Source organism: Oncorhynchus nerka, linkage group LG12, assembly GCF_034236695.1.
Source record: "Oncorhynchus nerka isolate Pitt River linkage group LG12, Oner_Uvic_2.0, whole genome shotgun sequence".
Taxonomy (NCBI): Eukaryota; Metazoa; Chordata; class Actinopteri; order Salmoniformes; family Salmonidae; genus Oncorhynchus; species Oncorhynchus nerka.
The window spans coordinates 91018111-91041221 of NC_088407.1; positions in this window are offsets into that span (position 1 = coordinate 91018111).

Sequence of the window (23111 nt, forward strand, 5' to 3'; positions counted from 1 at the left end):
AGGCTCTGTGCACCTGGTGACCTCCAAACAAATTAAATCAAATTGTATTTGTCACATGCACCGAATACAACAAGTGTAGACATTACAGTGAAATGCTGACTTACAAGCCATTAACCATCAATGCAGTTTAGAAAAATAACCCCAAAAATTTTAACAAACAGTAACAAAGTAACAAATAACTAAAGAGCAGCAGTAAAATAACAATAGTGAGGCGATATACAGGGCGTTACCGGTACGGAGTCAATGTGTCGAGGTAAATGAGGTAATCCATTTGATTAGATTTTCAGGAGTCTTATGGCTTGGGGGAAGAAGCTGTTTAGAAGCCTCTTGGACCTAGACTTTGCATTCCTGTACCACTTGCCATGTGGCAGCAGAGAGAACAGTCTATGACTAGGGTAGCTGTAGTCTTTCACAATATTTAGGGCCTTCCTCTGACACCGCCTGGTATAGAGGTCCTGGATGGAAGGAAGCTTGGCCCCAGTGATTTACTGGGCTGTTCGCACTACCCTCTGTAGTGCCTTGTGGTCGGAGGCAGAGCAGATGCTATACCAGGCAGTGATGCAACCCATCAGGATGCTCTCGTTGGTGCAGCTGTAGAACCTTTTGTGGATCTGAGGACCCATGCCAAATCTTTTGTCCCTCTGCATGACTGTCTTGGTGTGCTTGGACCATGTTAGTTTGTTGGTAATGTGGACGCCAAGGAACTTGAAGCTCTTAACATGCTACACCGCAGCCCCGTCGATTAGAATGGAGAAGTACTTTCCTGTAGTCCACAATCATCTCATTTGTCTTGTTCACGTTTTAAGGGAGAGGTAGTTGTTCTGGCACCACATGGTCAGGTCTCTGACCTCCTCCCTATAGGCTGTCTCATTGTTGTCGGTGATCAGGCCTACCACTGTTGTGTCATTGGCAAACTTAATGATGGTGTTGGAGTCATGCCTGGCCGTGCAGTCATGAGTGAACAGGGAGTACAGGAGGGGACTGGGCACGCACCCCTGAGGGGCCCCCGTGTTGAGGATCAGCATCCAGATGGCATTCCAGACGGCATTCCTAGCCGCGTCCTCAGAGCATGAGCAGACCAGCTGGCAGGTGTGTTTACGGACATATTCAATCAATCCCTATCCCAGTCTGCTGTCCCCACATGCTTCAAGATGTTCACTGTTGTTCCTGTACCCAAGAAAGAAAAAGGTAACTGAACTAAATGACTACCGCCCCGTAGCACTTACTTCTGTCATCATGAAGTGCTTTGGTAGACTAGGCAAGGATCATATCACCTCCACCTTACAGGTCACCCTAGGTCCACAGCCAGGTCCACATACGATGCAAACACCATCACACTGCTCTATCCCATCTGCACAAGAATAATATCTATGTAAGAATGCTGTTCATTGATTACAGCTCAGAATTCAACACCATAGTACCCTCCAAGCTCATCATTAAGCTGGAGGCCCTGGGTCTCAACCCTGCCCTGTGCAATTGGGTCCTGGACTTTCTGACGGGCTGCCCCCAGGTGGTGAATGTAGGAAACAACATCTCCACTTCGCTGACCCTCAACACTGGGGCCCCACAAGAGTGCATGCTCAGCCCCCTCCTGTACTGCCTGTTCACCCACGAGTGCGTGGCCATGCACGTCTCCAACTCAATCATCAAGTTTGCAGACGCGCACAACATTGATTACCAACAACGACAAGACAGCCTACAGGGAGGTGGTGAGGGCCCTCGGTGTCAGGAAAACAACCTATCACTCAATGTCAACAAAACAAAAGAGATGTTAGTGGACTTCAGGAAACAGCAGAGGGAGCAGCCCCCTATCCACATCAAAGGGACAGCAGTGGAGAAGGTGGGAAGTTTCAACTTCTTGGTGACTGGGGGCAGTTTTGAGTAGCTTGGATGAAAAGCGTGCCCAGAGTAAACTGCCTCCTACTCAGTCCCAGATGCTAATATATGCATATTATTATTAGTATTGGATGGAAAACACTCTGAAGTTTCTAAAACTGTTTGAATGATGTGTGTGAGTATAACAGAACTCATATGGCAGGCAAAAACCTGAGAAGAAATCCAAACAGGAAGTGGGAAATCTGAGGTTTATCATTTTTTAACTCAGCCCCTATTGAATACACAGTGGGATGTGGGTCATGTTGCACTTCCTAAGGCTTCCACTAGATGTCAACCGTCTTTAGAATGTTGTTTCAGGCTTAAACTGTGAAGGGGAGCGAATGAGAGGGGAATGAGTCAGAGGTCTGCGAGGTCTGGTCCTCAAGCTCAGTCAAGCGCATTCACATGAGAGGTACTGTAGCTCTCGTTCCATTGCTTTTCTACAGACAATGGAATTCTCCGGTTGGAACATTATTGAACATTTATGATAAAAACATCCTAAAGATTGATTCTATACATAGTTTGATACGTTTCTACGACCAGTAATATAACTTTTTTGGAATTTTCGTCCGACCTTTCCACTGGAAGTTGCACGCGCATTTCGATTTGTTTACCAAACGCCCTAACAAAAGGAGGTATTTGGACATAAATTATAAACTTTATCGAACAAATCAAACATTTATTGTGGAACTGGGATTCCTGGGAGTGCATTCTGATGAAGATCATCAAAGGTAAGTGAATATTTCTAATGCTATTTCTGACCAATGTTGACTGCACAACATGGCGGATATTCATTTTGGCTGGTTTGGGCTCTGAGCTCCGTACTCAGATTATTGTATGGTTTTTCCTTTAAGTTTTTTTAAAATCTGACACAGCATTAAGGAGAAGTGTTCCATGCATAACACTTGAATTTCCATCAACATTTATAATGAGTATTTCTGTAAATTGATGTGGCTCTCTCCAAAATCACAGCATGTTTTGGAACTACTGAACATAACAATGTAAATTGTGATTTTTGGATGTAAATATGCACTTTATCGAACAAAACATACATGTATTATGTAACATGAAGTCCTATGAGTGTCATCTGATGAAGATCAGCAAAGGTTAGTGATTCATTTTTATCTTTATTTGTGATTTTTGTGACTCCTCTCTTTGGCTGGAAAAATGGCTGTGTTTTTCTGTGACTTTGGTGGTGACCTAACATAATAGTTCGTGGAGCTTTCGCTGTAAAGCATTTAATAAAAGAGGAAGCGGCCTGCACCAAGTGGCGGAGTATGGGGACGGCTTGTGGACTGTGAAGTAATTGGTGAATTCTACCTTCTTCCCCAAAATCCCTAATAAACGTCCCATTTGCATGCTAGTTGTGCTACTGGTGCATGTTTTGTTATTGAACTTGGTGACGCGGAAACCCCACACCCTTGAGCCTGCTTCTTTTCCATGTTTTGTGCTGATGCCATGTTGTGTTGCTACCGTGTTGTTGTCAAGTGTTGCTGCCATGCTGTGTTGTTGTCTTAGGTCTTTCTTTATGTAGTGTTGTGGTGTCTCTCTTGTTGTGATGTGTGTTGTGTCCGGTATTTTTATATTGAATCCCAGCCCCCGTCCCCACAGGACTTTTGCCTTTTGGCCATTTGTAAATAAGAATTTGTTATTAAACTGACTAGCCTAGTTAAATAAAGGTTAAATCCATGATGGGTTTGAAGCTATTGAAGTTCTAAGGAAGCATTTTTAATGTAAACTCAATTCAAATGGATTGAAAATCACCAAAGTCAAACAATACAAAGGTCATTTTCTTTGATTGTACGGAGGAGTTCCCAGTTGGTTGTATTCATGGAAGCCATATGGGGTGGAAGCTATTGATGATTTTTTAAAAGTGTTTATGTCAAGCAAAAAATATAAATAACGTTTTTTTTAAAGTTTAAACTGATAAACTGAGCCATGGGATGGGTTCTAATGTCCTCTTCTTCAAAGAGGGTGCTGTTCCATGGCAACACCCTGGACTACACCATGCACAACCAAAGGCTCTTGTAAGAGCCATCCACATTGCAATAAGAGTATTCTTATTTACTTAGCTATGTCAACTACAGTTATTCAATTCCCAAAAAATTAAATTCAAAATTAAATTCATAGTTTCTCTCCCTTTGATTTCTACTTCTCAGGTGAGGGTGCTGTTTAGGTAAAGGTGTGTGTGTCTGTACTTGCTCTTTAAAGAGTCAACCATATTGAAAACAATTAGACACCCTATAACCCACACCTACACACTCATGTATCAATCTGATTGATGGATTGTGTTGTGCAGTAAGCAGGCTCAGGTGTAGAACTGTGGCTCCTTCCATCTTCAAAGAATAACTGAACAGGAAGACACTTCATTATTTCTATAATTATGCTATATTGTTTGTCCTCGTGTGTCTGTGCGTGTTTTTCAACCTAAAGTACTCTGCAGCCACTTAGTGTGGACCCCTGCTGAGGCCGCACACACAGATTCCTGTTGAACACTGTCTCTTTAACTACCTTATTTTCCCAATAACAGTCTCTTTAACATCATCCCTCTCTCCCTTTCTCCCTAAATCCTTAAATAGATGCTTTACATTGAAATACAGACAGAGATGTAGTAGTCCCAGAGTTAATGATCCCAGGTCAGTTGATATGATACAGGAAGTATTATTAAAGAGATGTAGTAGTCCCAGAGTTAATGATCCCAGGTCAGTTTATATTATACAGGAAGTATTATTAAAGAGATGTAGTTGTCCCAGAGTTAATGATCCCAGGTCAGTTTATATTATACAGGAAGTATTATTAAAGAGATGCTTTACATTGAAATACAGATAGAGATGTAGTAGTCCCAGAGTTAATGATCCCAGGTCAGTTTGGCATTTCACCTCCTGATGATTATGATGACTGAGAGTGTAAAACACAAGGCTTAATCACGCTCTCTCTCTCTCTCCATCTGTCCATCTGTCTCTCGTCTGCAGGTACGTTTTGATGTGAGAGAGGATGCAAACCCCCAGTCCCATCATCGCCACTTCCTCTGTTCTTAAGATTACCTTCGGTCCGACTGGGGGCCCAAGGATAGGAGACATCGCTAGAGACACTACTATATAATTGTGATCAACTGAGAGAATATGAAGTTTAGAAGCACTGTAGTTCATGAATCATGTACTGTATTCCATGCTCCTCTGGTCTTACCTCTTTAGATTTCTGTCTTTTACACCTCTCTCGCCACCTTTCTTCCTCTGTTTTTACAATGCACATCAGATGTGCACTGAAGTGCAGATTGAACTTGTATTTGTAATATAATATTACAGTTCTAATATTTATAATGCATGTATTATGTATTTATAACACCTGGATAATGAACTTCTTTTCAATAAAGCGTTTCACATTCTCTACTAGTTGATATTAAGTCTCTCGTTGACGGAACAGTAGACCTATCCCGTGGCCTCAGATCAGTGCACATGAAGGAAATTAGATATTGAGTTGAACCTGTTTTAGAGTAGAAGTGTACACGGTCGTACGGCTTGCGGCCCCATTCATTTTCACTGGAAGGAAAGCGGTGAGAAGCAAAACACACATGTTTAACGAACAGGTTGAACACTCCAGACAGACTGAACAATATTGGCAACTTTAGAGGATAGGCTACAATAATGCGGAAGCCGTCCACCAGCATCGACGTTTCGGTTTGAGGCTGTCTCCCTCTCTGCCCTGTGTATTTGGAGATGTCCTCGCTAAATATAGACGACCACCAGAGATGGTCCCGACTCACATCCAGGTCACCGTTCAGCGCTGCAGGGGCTCGCGTGCTAAGGGCCAACACAGGACCAGCGACGTGTACACCATTATCCAGGTGGGCAAGGAGAAACAATTTGTGTTCTGGAAAAGACCACTGCTTCCGAATGGAAGATGACGTGGACCGGGGAGCCTACCCCTGGAGCAACGTCTTGGTCCTTATGGTGATGCTCCGGGCGCTCATCGGGCTAGATGTGTTTCAGGACAGAATATGCATGAAAAAACGAGTGGGTTTCTATTCTTTGGTTCAGTAGTATTTTGCTCTATATCGGCCCTGTCCTGTGTGGCGGTCTGTTCTAGAAAGAGCACTGCAGTGTTCCAGAAGAGAGGCATTCTAACTGGAAAGCGTTACATTCTAGAACACATATCCTGTTAGTCTGTTCTAGAAAGAGCACTGCAGTGTTCCAGAAGAGAGGGATTCTAAACTGGAAAGCGTTACATTCTAGAACACATATCCTGTTAGTCTGTTCTAGAAAGAGCACTGCAGTGTTCCAGAAGAGAGGGATTCTAACTGGAAAGCGTTACATTCTAGAACACATATCCTGTTAGTCTGTTCTAGAAAGAGCAATGCAGTGTTCCAGAAGAGAGGGATTCTAACTGGAAAGCATTACATTCTAGAACACATATCCTGTTAGTCTGTTCTAGAAAGAGCACTGCAGTGTTCCAGAAGAGAGGGATTCTAACTGGAAAGCATTACATTCTAGAACACATATCCTGTTAGTCTGTTCTAGAAAGAGCACTGCAGTGTTCCAGAAGAGAGGGATTCTAACTGGAAAGCGTTACATTCTAGAACACATATCCTGTAGGTCTGTTCTAGAAAGAGCACTGCAGTGTTCCAGAAGAGAGGGATTCTAACTGGAAAGCGTTACATTCTAGAACACATATCCTGTTAGTCTGTTCTAGAAAGAGCACTGCAGTGTTCCAGAAGAGAGGGATTCTAACTGGAAAGCATTACATTCTAGAACACATATCCTGTTAGTCTGTTCTAGAAAGAGCACTGCAGTGTTCCAGAAGAGGGATTCTAACTGGAAAGTGTTACATTCTAGAACACATATCCTGTTAGTCTGTTCTAGAAAGAGCACTGCAGTGTTCCAGAAGAGAGGGATTCTAACTGGAAAGCGTTACATTCTAGAACACATATCCTGTTAGTCTGTTCTAGAAAGAGCACTGCAGTGTTCCAGAAGAGAGGGATTCTAACTGGAAAGCGTTACATTCTAGAACACATATCCTGTTAGTCTGTTCTAGAAAGAGCACTGCAGTGTTCCAGAAGAGAGGGATTCTAACTGGAAAGCGTTACATTCTAGAATACATATCCTGTTAGCCAACTTCACCTTTCTTTATTGGGGTTTTATAGGATTTATTCTCACGTTGACTTCTATAAACACAACACCTGGCAGACCTCTGTACTGCCATACAAACCCTCTTCATGATATCGTACTGGGTTAGGATGAGGGAAATGTGGTCTTGTTTCTATGCTACTGGAGAGCCATTATAGAGGGCCATGCCATTCCTTTAACATAGTCTGTGTTGTGACAAGAGGCTAGCCTAAAGAAGTTGAGGGAGGTCTCCTGTTCTTCCTAGAACTGTGGGCCTAATTTGACTCTTCTATGCTGAGAGTAATTCTACATTACCAGAGGTTGAATAACATTATATTCTATGCAGTCTTTCTTTCCCAAGGCAGAACTTCGACAGATTGATGAGGGGTTTGTCCCAATTCTCAGGATTATGCACCCTATCCCCTTTATAGTGCCCTACATTCACCAAGGCCCACCCTAGTCCCTTTATAGTGCCCTACATTCACCAGGGCCCACCCTATTCCCTTTATAGTGCCCTACATTCACCAGGGCCCACCCTATCCCCGTTGTAGTGCCCTACATGCACCAGGGCCCACCTTATCCCCTTTATAGTGCCCTACACTCACCAGGGCCCACCCTACCCCCTTTAAAGTGCCCCACATTCACCAGGGCCCACCCTATCCCCTTTATAGTGCCCCACATTCACCAGGGCCCACCCTATTCCCTTTATAGTGCACTACATTCACCAAGGCCCACCCTATTCCCTTTATAGTGCCCTACATTCACCAGGGCCCACCCTATCCCCTTTATAGTGCCCTACATTCACCAGGGCCACCCTATTCCCTTTATAGTGCACTACATTCACCAGGGCCCACCCTATCCCCTTTATAGTGCCCCACATTCACCAGGGCCCACCCTATTCCCTTTATAGTGCCCCACATTCACCAGGGCCCACCCTATCCCCTTTATAGTGCACTACATTCACCAGGGCCCACCCCATTCCCTTTATAGTGCACTACATTCACCAGGGCCCACCCTATATCCTTCCATCTCTATCCATCCTTTTCTAGTCATCATCTCTATTTGTTATTGCTATTCGTCCATCTCAATTAATGAATCTCTATTCATCAATCTCCATCCATCTCCATTTATCAACCTATATTCATTCATCTCTATTCATTCACCATCCAGGCTGTATCACATCCAGCTGTTATTGGGAGTCCCATAGGGGTGGCGAACAATTGGCCCAGTGTCAACCGGGTTTGCCAGGGGTGAATCTCTATTCATCCATCTCTATTCATCCATCTCTATTCATCCATCCCTTTTCGTCTCTATTCATCCATCTCTATTCATCCATCTCTATTCATCCATCTCTTTTCGTCTCTATTCATCCATCTCTATTCATCCATCTCTATTCATCCATCTCTTTTCGTCTCTATTCATCCATCTCTATTCATCCATCTCTATTCATCATCACCATCATCTCTATTCATTCACCTCTATTCATCTCTATGAATCCATCTCCATCCGGCTCTATTCATTCACCTCTATTCATCTCTATGCATCCATCTCCATCCGGCTCAAATCAAATCAAATCAAATTTTATTTGTCACATACACATGGTTAGCAGATGTTAATGCGAGTGTAGCGAAATGCTTGTGCTTCTAGTTCCGACAATGCAGTGATAACCAACAAGTAATCTAACTAACAATTCTAAAACTACTGTCTTATACACAGTGTAAGGGGATAAAGAATATGTACATAAGGATATATGAGTGAGTGATGGTACAGAGCAGCATACAGTAGATGGTATCGAGTACAGTATATACATATGAGATGAGTATGTAGACAAAGTAAACAAAGTGGCATAGTTAAAGTGGCTAGTGATACATGTATTACATAAGGATGCAGTCGATGATGTAGAGTACAGTATATACGTATGCATATGAGATGAATAATGTAGGGTAAGTAACATTATATAAGGTAGCATTGTTTAAAGTGGCTAGTGATATATTTACATCAATTCCCATTATTAAAGTGGCTGGAGTTGGGTCAGTGTCAATGACAGTGTGTTGGCAGCAGCCACTCAATGGTGGCTGTTTAACAGTCTGATAGCCTTGAGATAGAAGCTGTTTTTCAGTCTCTCAGTCCCAGCTTTGATGCACCTGTACTGACCTCGCCTTCTGGATGATAGCGGGGTGAACAGGCAGTGGTTCGGGTGGTTGATGTCCTTGATGATCTTTATGGCCTTCCTGTAACATCGGGTGGTGTAGGTGTCCTGGAGGGCAGGTAGTTTGCCCCCGGTGATGCGTTGTGCAGACCTCACTACCCTCTGGAGAGCCTTACGGTTGAGGGCGGAGCAGTTGCCGCACCAGGCGGTGATACAGCCCGCCAGGATGCTCTCGATTGTGCATCTGTAGAAGTTTGTGAGTGCTTTTGGTGACAAGCCGAATTTCTTCAGCCTCCTGAGGTTGAAGAGGCGCTGCTGCGCCTTCTTCACGACGCTGTCAGTGTGAGTGGACCAATTCAGTTTGTCTGTGATGTGTATGCCGAGGAACTTAAAACTTGCTACCCTCTCCACTACTGTTCCATCGATGTGGATAGGGGGTGTTCCTCTGCTGTTTCCTGAAGTCCACAATCATCTCCTTAGTTTTGTTGACGTTGAGTGTGAGGTTATTTTCCTGACACCACACTCCCGAGGGCCCTCACCTCCTCCCTGTAGGCCGTCTCGTCGTTGTTGGTAATCAAGCCTACCACTGTTGTGTCGTCCGCAAACTTGATGATTGAGTTGGAGGCGTGCGTGGCCACGCAGTCGTGGGTGAACAGGGAGTACAGGAGAGGGCTCAGAACGCACCCTTGTGGGGCCCCCGTGTTGAGGATCAGCGGGGAGGAGATGTTGTTGCCTACCCTCACCACCTGGGGGCGGCCCGTCAGGAAGTCCAGTACCCAGTTGCACAGGGCGGGGTCGAGACCCAGGGTCTCGAGCTTGATGACGAGCTTGGAGGGTACTATGGTGTTGAATGCCGAGCTGTAGTCGATGAACAGCATTCTCACATAGGTATTCCTCTTGTCCAGGTGGGTTAGGGCAGTGTGCAGTGTGGTTGAGATTGCATCGTCTGTGGACCTATTTGGGCGGTAAGCAAATTGGAGTGGGTCTAGGGTGTCAGGTAGGGTGGAGGTGATATGGTCCTTGACTAGTCTCTCAAAGCACTTCATGATGACGGAAGTGAGTGCTACGGGGCGGTAGTCGTTTAGCTCAGTTACCTTAGCTTTCTTGGGAACAGGAACAATGGTGGCCCTCTTGAAGCATGTGGGAACAGCAGACTGGTATAGGGATTGATTGAATATGTCCGTAAACACACCGGCCAGCTGGTCTGCGCATGGTCTGAGGCTGGGGATGCCGTCTGGGCCTGCAGCCTTGCGAGGGTTAACACGTTTAAATGTCTTACTCACCTCGGCTGCAGTGAAGGAGAGACCGCATGTTTTCGTTGCAGGCCGTGTCAGTGGCACTGTATTGTCCTCAAAGCGGGCAAAAAAGTTATTTAGTCTGCCTGGGAGCAAGACATCCTGGTCCGTGACTGGGCTGGGTTTCTTCTTGTAGTCCGTGATTGACTGTAGACCCTGCCACATGCCTCTTGTGTCTGAGTCATTGAATTGAGATTCCACTTTGTCTCTGTACTGACGCTTAGCTTGTTTAATAGCCTTGCGGAGGGAATAGCTGCATTGTTTATATTCGGACATGTTACCAGACACCTTGCCCTGATTAAAAGCAGTGGTTCGCGCTTTCAGTTTCACGCGAATGCTGCCATCAATACACGGTTTCTGGTTTGGGAATGTTTTTATCGTTGCTATGGGAACGACATCTTCGACGCACGTTCTAATGAACTCGCACACCGAATCAGCGTATTTGTCAATATTTTCATCTGACGCAATACGAAACATGTCCCAGTCCACGTGATGGAAGCAGTCTTGGAGTGTGGAGTCAGCTTGGTCTGACCAGCGTTGGACAGACCTCAGCGTGGGAGCCTCTTGTTTAAGTTTCTGCCTGTAGGCAGGGATCAACAAAATGGAGTCGTGGGTCAGCTTTTCCTGAAAGGGGGCGGGGCAGGGCCTTATATGCCAAGTTAGAGTAACAATGATCCAAGGTTTTACCACCCCTGGTTGCGCAATCGATATGCTGATAAAATTTAGGGAGTCTTGTTTTCAGATTAGCTTTGTTAAAATCCCCAGCTACAATGAATGCAGCCTCCGGATAAATGGTTTCCAGTTTGCAAAGAGTTAAATAAAGTTCGTTCAGAGCCATCGATGTGTCTGCTTGGGGGGGGATATATACGGTTGTGATTATAATCGAAGAGAATTCTCTTGGAAGATAATGCGGTCTACATTTGATTGTGAGGAATTCTAAATCAGGTGAACAGAAGGATTTGAGTTCCTGTATGTTTCCTTCATCACACCATGTCTCGTTAGTCATGAGGCATACGCCCCCGCCGCTCTTCTTACCAGAAAGATGTTTGTTTCTGTTGGCGCGATGCGTGGAGAAACCCGTTGGCTGCACCGCATCGGATAGCGTTTCCCAGTAAGCCATGTTTCCGTGAAGCAGAGAACATTGCAGTCTCTGATGTCCCTCTGGAATGCTACCCTTGCTCGGATTTCATCAACCTTGTTGTCAAGAGACTGGACATTGGCAAGAAGAATGCTGGGGAGTGGTGCGCGATGTGCCCTTGTCCGGAGTCTGACCAGAAGACCGCTACGTTTCCTCTTTTTCGAGTCGTTTTCTGGGTCGCTGCATGCGATCCATTCCGTTGTCCTGTTTGTAAGGCAGAACACAGGATTTAAAACATATTCTTGGTCGTACTGATGGTGAGTTGACGCTGATCTTATATTCAGTAGTTCTTCTCGACTGTATGTAATGAAACCTAAGATGACCTGGGGTACTAATGTAAGAAATAACACGTAAAAAAACAAAAAACTGCATAGTTTCCTAGGAACGCGAAGCGAGGCGGCCATCTCTGTCGGCGCCGGATCAATATTCATTCATCTGTGTTCATTCAACTATAGTCATCCATCTCTATTCAAACATGTATTTTCATCTCTACTCATCCACCTCTATTCATCCATCTCTATCCATATTTTTTTTATCCCATCTCTAGTCATCCATCTATTTCATCCATATCTATTAGTTAACATCTGTTAATCAATCTCTATTCATTCACCTCTATGCATCCATCACCAACTGTCTCTATTCATCCATCTCTATCAATCTGTATAAATTATACTGTGTTCATCCATCTCTATTCATCCCTCTGTTCATCCACCTATATCCATTTATTTTCATTAATCTCTATTCATCCATTTCTATTCATCTCTATGCATCCATGTCCATCTCTCTAGTCATCCATCCATGTCCATCCATGTCCACATCCATCCATGTCCATCTCTCTAGTCATCCATCTCTATGCATCCATGTCCATCTCTCTAGTCATCCATCTCTCTAGTCATCCATCTATTTCATCCATATCTATTAGTTAACATTGTTAGAGAAGTGCTCCCGCTGTGGGGATCAAATCAGCGGACATTTCAAGTGCGCCACGTATAGTTTTTGATAAAACTCAAACTTTCATTAATACACACATACAACGTACTGAATTAAAGCTACACTCGTTGTGAATCTATCCACCAAGTCAGATTTGTAAAATGCTTTTCGGGGAAAGCATGAGAAGCTATTATCTGATACCATGCACCCTCAAAATACAGCAACCTCACCTAAAACGACACATTTTGCGTTATCCGTCGCTACCCAAAACGCTGAAATAAAATATAAAACATTCATTACCGTTGACGAGCTTCTTTCTTGGCACTCCTATATATCCCATAAACATCCCAGTTGGGTCTTTTTCCCGATTAAATCCGTCATTGTATAGCCAAAATGTCATTTTCTGAAGACCGGTCTGATGCAGGAATATTCTGTTTTCCAAGACGCAACGTCCCTTTTTAAAATGACAAAAGGTGCCTATATACTTTTACAAAACACTTCAAATTACTTTTCTAACCCAACTTTAGGTATTAATAAACGTTAATTAGCTATACAATTCATCACGGGGCGATTTGTATTCGATAGCAGCTAGTCTGGAAATCAACGGCCATCTTTCTCATTTTAATAACTTCCTGTTGACAAACTGAAACCGGAAAGGGTAAAACGTAATAGAACCAAGGATTAAGTCTGCTCAAAATGCCAGCACTGGCGACATCGTGTGGAAGCTGTAGGCGTTTACATTACGGCCTGATGTATTTCCGTTCGTCTTTAACAATACATTGACTGGCGTAGTAATATATTTTTTGTGTTTTTGGAGAACAGTTTTTCGAGGGATTTTTACTGCTAAACACGTTGTGTTATAGCCACAGACACGATTTAACCAGTTTTGGAAACGTCTGAGTGTTTTCTATCCACAGATACTAATCATATGCATGTACTATATTCCTGGCATGAATAGCAGGGCGCTGAAATGTTGCGCGATTTTTAACAAAAAGCTGCGAAAATTCGCAACATCCTTATGAGGTTTTAATCAATCTCTATTCATTCACCTCTATGCATCCATCTATATCCATCTGTATCCATTCATCTCCATTTATCCATCTCTATTCCATCTCTATTCATAGACGGTTTATAGAAGGAGGAGGATGTTGTAGGTGGTTTATAGAAGGAGGAGGAGGTTGTAGTAGATGGTTTATAGAAGGAGGAGGTTGTTGTAGATGGTTTATAGAAGGAGGTTGTTGTGGATGGTTTATAGAAGGAGGAGGTTGTTGTAGATGGTTTATAGAAGGAGGAGGTTGTTGTAGATGGTTTAGAGAAGGGGGAGGAGGTTGTAGATGGTTTATAGGAGGAGGAGGATGTTGTAGATGGTTTATAGAAGGAGGAGGATGTTGTAGATGGTTTATAGAAGGAGGAGGTTGTTGTAGATGGTTTATAGAAGGAGGAGTTGTTGTGGATGGTTTATAGAAGGAGGAGGTTGTTGTAGATGGTTTATAGAAGGAGGAGGTTGTTGTGGATGGTTTATAGAAGGAGGTTGTTGTGGATGGTTTATAGAAGGAGGAGGTTGTAGATGGTTTATAGAAGGAGGAGGTTGTTGTAGATGGTTTATAGAAGGAGGAGGTTGTAGATGGTTTATAGAAGGAGGAGGTTGTAGTAGATGGTTTAGAGGAGGAGGAAGATGTTGTAGATGGTTTAGAGAAGGAGGATGATGTTGTAGAGAATGAGAGGGAGGAAGATGTTGTAGATGGTTTATAGAAGGAGGAGGTTGTTGTAGATGGTTTATAGAAGGAGGAGGTTGTAGATGGTTTATAGAAGGAGGAGGTTGTAGATGGTTTATAGAAGGAGGAGGTTGTGGATGGTTTATAGAAGGAGGAGGTTGTAGATGGTTTAGAGGAGGAGGAGGTTGTAGTAGATGGTTTAGAGGAGGAGGAGGTTGTTGTAGATGGTTTATAGAAGGAGGAGGTTGTTGTAGATGGTTTATAGAAGGAGGAGGTTGTTGTAGATGGGTTATAGAAGGAGGAGGTTGTTGTAGATGGTTTATAGAAGGAGGAGGTTGTTGTAGATGGTTTATAGAAGGAGGTTGTTGTAGATGGTTTAGAGAAGGAGGAGGTTGTTGTAGATGGTTTAGAGAAGGAGGAGGTTGTTGTAGATGGTTTAGAGAAGGAGGAGGTTGTTGTAGATGGTTTAGAGAAGGAGGAGGTTGTTGTAGATGGTTTAGAGAAGGAGGAAGATGTTGTAGATGGTTTAGAGGAGGAGGAGGATGTTGTAGATGGTTTAGAGAAGGAGGAGGATGTTGTAGATGAGCGTGCCCTATATGCATCATGCTGAACAGGTTCTAGCTCAGGTGGACGGTAAAGTTCTGCTTTTGTCAGTACAGGGGAAAGTAGCTTCAGGACAATGCTGTGCTACTCCACAGAACAGATTGAGGTCATTTAAGAGGTGTTATATAATTTACTACTCACCTCTTAATCCCTCCTCTGTCATACTCTTTCTCTAGGCCTGCCTGCCTGCCTGCCTGCCTGCCTGCCTGCCTGCCTGCCTGCCTGCCTGCCTGCCTGCCTGCCTGCCTGCCTGCCTAGATGGTTTAGCCTGCCTGCCTGCCTGTTGTGATGGTTTGCCTGCCTGCCTGTTGTGCCTGCCTGCCTGCCTGCCTGCCTGCCTGCCTGCCTGTTGTAGCCTGCCTGCCTGCCTTGCCTGCCTGAAGCCTGCCTTGCCTGCCTTATAGCCTGCCTGCCTGCCTGCCTGCCTGCCTGCCTGCCTGGTTTAGCCTGCCTGCCTGCCTTTAGCCTGCCTGCCTGGCCTGCCTGCCTGCCTGCCTTATAGCCTGCCTGCCTGCCTGTAGATGCCTTATAGCCTGGAGGTTGTTGTAGATGGTTGCCTGCCTTGTTGTAGATGGTTTATAGCCTGCCTTGCCTGTAGATGCCTGCCTGCCCGCCTTGCCTAGCCTGCCTGCCTGCCTTGCCTGCCTGCCTTAGCCCGGACCTGCCTGCCTGCCTGCCTGCCTGCCTGCCTGCCTGCCTGCCTGCCTGGTTTAGAGGAGGAGGAGGATGTTGTAGATGGTTTAGAGAAGGAGGAGGATGTTGTAGATGAGCTGCCCGCCCGCCAGGTTCTAGCCTGCCTGCCTGCCTGCCTGCCTGCCTGCCTTCAGGACAATGCTGTGCCTACCTCCAGAACAGCCTGAGGTCATTTAAGCCTGCCTGCCTAATTTACTACCTGCCTCCTAATCCCTCCTCCTGCCTACCTGCCTGCCTCCTGCCTGCCTGCCTGCCTGCCTGCCTGCCTGCCTGCCTGCCTGCCTGCCTGCCTGCCTGCCTGCCTGTCTGCCTGCCTGCCTGCCTGCCTGCCTGCCTGCCTGCCTGCCTGCCTGCCTGCCTGCCTGCCTGCCTGCCTGCCTGCCTGCCTGCCTGCCTGCCTGCCTGCCTGCCTGCCTGCCTGCCTGCCTGCCTGCCTGCCTGCCTGCCTGCCTGCCTGCCTCCCTCCCTCCCTCCCTCCCTCCCTCCCTCCCTCCCTCCCTCCCAGGCAAGGTATACAGAGAGGGAGATGAGGCCTGAGAACCCGTCGGAAAGGCTGTGTGATGTAGATCCACAATTGTCTGCTGTAAGCAGAAAGGGCTTGATACAATTCTCTCCTGTGGTGCATCAGAGGGGTAGAGGAGTGCTATGTGAAGGTGAAAGGTCCTTATTATCCCCTCTGATACGGTCACAGTAAGAGTGTTTTCTGTTGGTAGATTTCACACGGCTCTATTTTTATAGCCTTTATCCTTTCAGGAGGGTGAGGAAATACATAGCATTATAGCAATCCAAGGTTGATATGCATCGTGGGTAGTAATGGGAGAGCAAGCAAACATAACCATGCTGTCCATTGCACACAAGACTAGATGTTATAACATGTACGTACGTATACACGGACACGGTGACTGAGTTCATCAGGAATTGAATAGGAATGTTGTTCCCACAGTGACTGTTAAAACCTACCCAAACCCAAAATTCGTGGATAGATGGTATCAGTAACGCGAAACTGAAAGCGCAAACCACCGCATTTAACCATGACAAGGTAACTGGGAATATGGTTGAATAAAAACAGTGTAGTTATTCCCTCCGTAAGGCAAGAAAACAGGCAAAACGTCAGTACAGAGACAGTGGAGTCGCCATTCAACGGCTCAGACACGAGACGTATGTGGCAGGGTCTACAGACAATCACGGATTACAAGGTCTTGCTCCCCCGACAAACTAAACACCTTCTTCACCTGCTTTGAGGATAACACAGTCCCACCGACGCGACCCACTGAAAGTCCTCTGGGCTGTCGTTGTACTTGGCAACCACGAGTAAGACATTTAAGCGTGTTAACCCTCGCAATGCTGCCGGCCCAGACGGCATCCCTAGTTGCGTCCTCAGAGCATGTGCAGACAAGTTGGCTGGTGTGTTTATGGACATATTCAATTCCTCCCTATCCCAGTCTGTTGTCCCCACTTGCTTCAAGATGTCCGCCATTGTTGCTGTACCCAAGAAAGCAAAGTTAGCTGAACTAAATTACTATCGCCCCATAACAATCACTTCTGTCATAATGAAGTGCTTTGAGAGGCATGTTAAGGATCATATCACCCCCACCTCTACCTTACCTGTCACCCTAGACCAATTTCAGTTTGCTTACCGCCCCAATAGATCCATAGACGATGCAATCGCCACAACACTGCACACTGCCCTATCTCATCTGAACAAGAGGAATACCTATGTAAGAATGCTGTTCATTGACTACAGCTCAGCATTCAACACCATAGTACCCTCCAAACTCCTCATTAAGCACAGAGCACTGGGTCTCAACCCCGCCCTGTGCAACTGGGCCATGGACTTCCTGATGGGCCGCCCCCAGGTGGTGAAGGTAGGAAACAACACCTCCACTAAGTTGACCCTCAACACTGGGGCCCCACAAGGGTGCGTGCTCAGCCCCATCCTGCACTTCCTGTTCACCCATGACTACGTGACCATGCACGCCTCCAACTCAATCATCAAGTTTGCAGACGACACAACAGTAGTAGGCCTGATTACCAACAATGACGAGAGGGCCCTGGCAGATTGGTGCCAGGAAAATAACTTTTCCTTCAAACGTCAACAAAACAAAGGAAGTTGATCGTGGACTTCAGGAAACGGCAGAGGGAGCCCCCCCCTATCCACATCGACGGGACAGTAGTGGAGAAGGTATAAAGATTCAAGTTCCTCGGCGTACACATCACGGACAAACTGAAATGGTCCACAAACAACTGCATCACCCGCAACCGCAGGGCACTCCAGAGGAAGAAATTGAATTTGGCACCTAAAACCCTCACAAACTTTTACAAATGCAGAGGATTCTGTTAGGCTGTATCACCGCCTGGTATAGCATCTGCAAAACCCGCAACTGCAGGGCTCTCCAGAGGGTGGTGCGGTCTGCCCAATGCATCACAGGGGGCACAGTGCCTGCTTTCCAGGACACCTACACCACCAGATGTCACAGGAAGGCCAAAAAGATCATAGAGGACAACAACCATCCGAGCCACTGCCTGTTCACCCCGCTATCATCCAGAAGGCGAGGTCAGTACAGGTTCATCAAAGCAGGGCCGAGAGACTGAAAAACAGCTTCTATCTCAAGGCCATCAGACTAAATAGTCATCACTAGCCGGCCTCCACCAAGTATCCTGACCTGAACCTCGCCACTAGCTGGCTACCACCCGGTTACTCATCCCTACACCTTAGAGGCTGCTGCCCTGTGTACATAGACATGGAATAACTGGTCACTTTAATAATGTTTACATACTGTTTTACTCATCTCACATGTATATACTGTATTCTATTCTACTGTATTTTGGTCAATGCCACTGAGACATTGCTCGTCCTAATATTTACACTACTGTTCAAAGGTTTGGGGTCACTTAGAAATGTCCTTGTTTTTGAAAGAAAAGCCATTTTTTGTCAAATAAAATAACATCAAATTGATCAGAAATACGGTATTGACATTGTTAATGTTGTAAATGACTATTGTAGCTGGAAACGGCAGATTTTTAATGGAATATCTACATAGGAGTACAGAGGCCCATTATCAGCAACCATCACTCCTTTGTTCCAATGTCACGTTGTGTTAGCTAATCCAAGTTTATCGTTTTAAAAGGGTAATTGATTATTGGAAAAACCTTTTGAAATTATATTATCACAGCTGAAAACGGTTGTTGCTGACTAAAGAAGCAATAAAACTGGCCTTCTTTAAACTAGTTGAGTATCTGGAGCATCAGCATTTGCAGGTTCGATTACAGGCAGAACAAAGCACTTTCTTCTGAATCTCGTCAGTCTATTCTTGTTCTGAGAAATGAAGGCTATTCCATGTAAGAAACTGCAAAGAAACTGAAGATCTCGTACAACGCTGTGTACTACTCCCTTCACAGAACAGCGCAAACTGGCTCTAACCAGCTGCATTCAGCAAACTGGATACAGTCTATCAGAGTGCCATCAGTTTTGTTACAAAATCACCTTATACCACCCACCACTGCTAACTGTATGCTCTAGTCGGCTGGCCCTCGCTACATATTCGTCGCCAGACCCACTGGCTCCAGGTCATCTATAGGTCTATGCTAGGTAAAGTCCGCCTTATCTCAGTTCACTGGTCACCATAACCACACCCACCCGTAGCACTCGCTCCAGCAGGTATATCTCACTTATTGTCCCCAAAGCCAATACCTAATTTGGCCGCCTTTCCTCCCAGTTCTCTGCTGCCAGTGACTGGAACGAATTGCAAAAATCGCTGAAGTTGGAGACTTATTTCTCTCACCAACTTTAAACATCAACTACCGGAGCAGCTAACCGATCACTGCAGCTGTACATAGTCCATCTGTAAATAGCCCACCCAATCTACCTACCTCATTCCCATACTGTTTTAATTTTATTTACTTTTCTGCTCTTTTGCACACTAGTATCTCTACTTGCACATCATCATCTGCTCATTTATCACTCCAGTGTTAATCTGCTGAATTGTAACTAGTTTCTCCTATGGCCAATTTATTGCCTACCTCATACCCTTTTGCACACACTGTATATAGACTTTATTTTCTCTACTGTGTCATTGACTTGTTTATTGTGTTATTGGCTTGTTTATTGTTTACTCCATGTATAACTCTGTTGTCTGTGTCACACTGCTTTGCTTTATCTTGGCCAGGTTGCAGTTGTAAATGAGAACTTGTTCTCAACTGGCCGACCTGGTTAAATAAAGGTGAAATATCTATATATTTTTTTAATCAGAGTAGAAAGATTTCTACACTGTATGAGCTAGGAACACAAGCATTTCCTCCACAATAACATCTGTTAAGTGTGAGTACATGACCAATAGATTTGGATTTGATTTCAGATGCTGTGAGGCCCATTGTCTTGCCATCATCCGCCACCATCACCTCATGATTCAGCATGATAATGCACGGCCCCATGTCGCAAGGATCTGAACTCCTGGAAGCTGAAGATGTCCCAGTTCTTCCCTGGCCTGCATACTCACCAGACATGTCACCCATTGAGCATGTTTGGGATGCTCTGGATCGACGTGTACGACAGCGTGTTCCAGTTCCCGCCAATATCCAGAAACTTCCCACAGCCATTGAAGAGGAGTGGGACAACATTCCACAGGCCACAATCAACAGCCTGATCAACTCTATGTGAAGGAGATGTCTCGCTGCACGAGGCAAATGGTTGTCACACCATGCAGCCAGGAGATTGTCTCTGATATGGAGGAGGAACAGGGTGGAGTTTTTGTGGTTTCCTGTTTTGGGGAGATTTCAGTGTTCTGTCTGCAAAGACTCAGAAATAACAAGGAACAACCAGCCGCATACCTGCCCCACTACGGGTCTGTACTGTCTCCCTCCTGTGTGCACATGTGGTGTGTGTGTCTTGTGTGTGTGAGTGTGTGCGTATCTTGTGTGTGTGTGTGTGAGTACGTGTGGTGCGTGTGTGTGCGTATGCATGCTTGCGTGCGTACGTGTGTGTGCACGTGTGTGTGTGTGCACGTGTGTGTGTGTGTGCGCACGTGTGTGTGTGTGTGTGCACACGTGTGTGTGTACACGTGTGTGTGTGTGTGCACGTGTGTGCGTACGTGTGTGAGTACGTGTGGTGCGTGTGTGTGCGTACGTGTGTGTGTGAGTACGTGTGTGTGCGCACGTGTGTGCGTACGTGTGTGAGTACGTGTGGTGCGTGTGTGTGCGTACGTGTGTGTGTGTGCGTACGTGTGTGTTCCAGTTTAAAAAACTACTTGACTTCATAGCGGTCCTATTTCTATTTTAGTTTTGTTACTAAGTGAAACAAAGATCCAACGAGGACATTTGATGAGCACAGAACAACCTTCGAAAGCTTTAGTTTAGTTACTGACAGGATTTAATTTAGGTGCTGCAGCCACGAGTAGGAAGGTCTGAATACACCTTACACACCTGTCTGTTGTCTAACGTGAATACCTGTCTGTCTAACATAACAGCTCATGAACCGGGCTGTGAATACCTGTCTGTCTAACGTAACAGCTAATGAACAGGACTGTGAATACCTGTCTGTCTAACGTAACAGCTAATGAACAGGACTGTGAATACCTGTCTGTGGTCTAACGTAAGAGTTCATGAACAGGGCTGTGAATACCTGTCTGTCTAACATAACAGCTAATGAACAGGGCTGTGAATACCTGTCTGTCTAACATAACAGCTAATGAACAGGACTGTGAAAACCTGTCTGTCTAACGTAACAGCTAATGAACAGGGCTGTGAATACCTGTCTGTTGTCTAACGTAACAGTTCATGTGTCACATCCTGATCTGTTTCACCGGTCTTGTGATTGTCTCCACCCCCCACCAGGTGTCTCCCATTTTCCCCAATTATCCCCTGTGTATTTATACCTGCATTTTCCGCTTGTCCCGTTGCCAGTTCGTCTTGTTTTGTCAGTTCTTACCAGCGTGTTTCCCAGCTTCACCAGTTCCCTAGTTCTTGTTTTCTAGTCAGCCTGCCCTCGACCTGCCCTTTGCCCAAACCTTTGTTATAAAAAATAATCTGAGAACCGAACTATCCGCCTCCTGAGACTGCACCTGCAGGACTATGTCCCAAATAGAACCATGTTCCCTATATAGAGCACTACTTTAGACCAGGGCACTGGGTTAACACTACATCAGGAGGAGTGAAGGAGCACCTGGGTTAACACTACATCAGGAGGAGTGAAGGAGCACCTGGGTTAACACTACATCAGGAGGAGTGAAGGAGCACCTGGGTTAACACTACATCAGGAGGAGTGAAGGAGCATCTGGGTTAACACTACATCAGGAGGAGTGAAGGAGCATCTGGGTTAACACTACATCAGGAGGAGTGAAGGAGCACCTGGGTTAACACTACATCAGGAGGAGTGGAAGGAACACTACATCAGGAGGAGTGAAGGAGCATCTGGGTAACACTACATCAGGAGGAGTGAAGGAGCATCTGGGTTAACACTACATCAGGAGGAGTGAAGGAGCATCTGGAGGAGTGAACACTACATCAGGAGGAGTGAAGGAGCATCTGGGTTAACACTACATCAGGAGGAGTGAAGGAGCACCTGGGTTAACACTACATCAGAGGAGTGAAGGAGCACCTGGGTTAACACTACATCAGGAGGAGTGAAGGAGCACCTGGGTTAACACTACATCAGGAGGAGTGAAGGAGCACCTGGGTTAACACTACATCAGGAGGAGTGAAGGAGCACCTGGGTTAACACTACATCAGGAGTTAGCACCTGGGTTAACACTACATCAGGAGGAGTGAAGGAGCACCTGGGTTAACACTACATCAGGAGGAGTGAAGGAGCACCTGGGTTAACACTACATCAGGAGGAGTGAAGGAGCACCTGGATTACATCAGGAGGAGTGAAGGAGCATCTGGGTTAACACTACATCAGGAGGAGTGAAGGAGCATCTGGGTTAACACTACATCAGGAGGAGTGAAGGAGCACCTGGGTTAACACTACATCAGGAGGAGTGAAGGAGCACCTGGGTTAACACTACATCAGGAGGAGTGAAGGAGCATCTGGGTTAACACTACATCAGGAGGAGTGAAGGAGCATCTGGGTTAACACTACATCAGGAGGAGTGAAGGAGCACCTGGGTTAACACTACATCAGGAGGAGTGAAGGAGCACCTGGGTTAACACTACATCAGGAGGAGTGAAGGAGCACCTGGGTTAACACTACATCAGGAGGAGTGAAGGAGCACCTGGGTTAACACTACATCAGGAGGAGTGAAGGAGCATCTGGGTTAACACTACATCAGGAGGAGTGAAGGAGCACCTGGGTTAACACTACATCAGGAGGAGTGAAGGAGCATCTGGGTTAACACTACATCAGGAGGAGTGAAGGAGCATCTGGGTTAACACTACATCAGGAGGAGTGAAGGAGCATCTGGGTTAACACTACATCAGGAGGAGTGAAGGAGCACCTGGGTTAACACTACATCAGGAGGAGTGAAGGAGCATCTGGGTTAACACTACATCAGGAGGAGTGAAGGAGCACCTGGGTTAACACTACATCAGGAGGAGTTGCACCTTGACCCATGTCTTTACTATGGGCTTCCATCCATCTCTATGGTTGCATACCTGTGAGTTGCGGTCCAGGCTCCT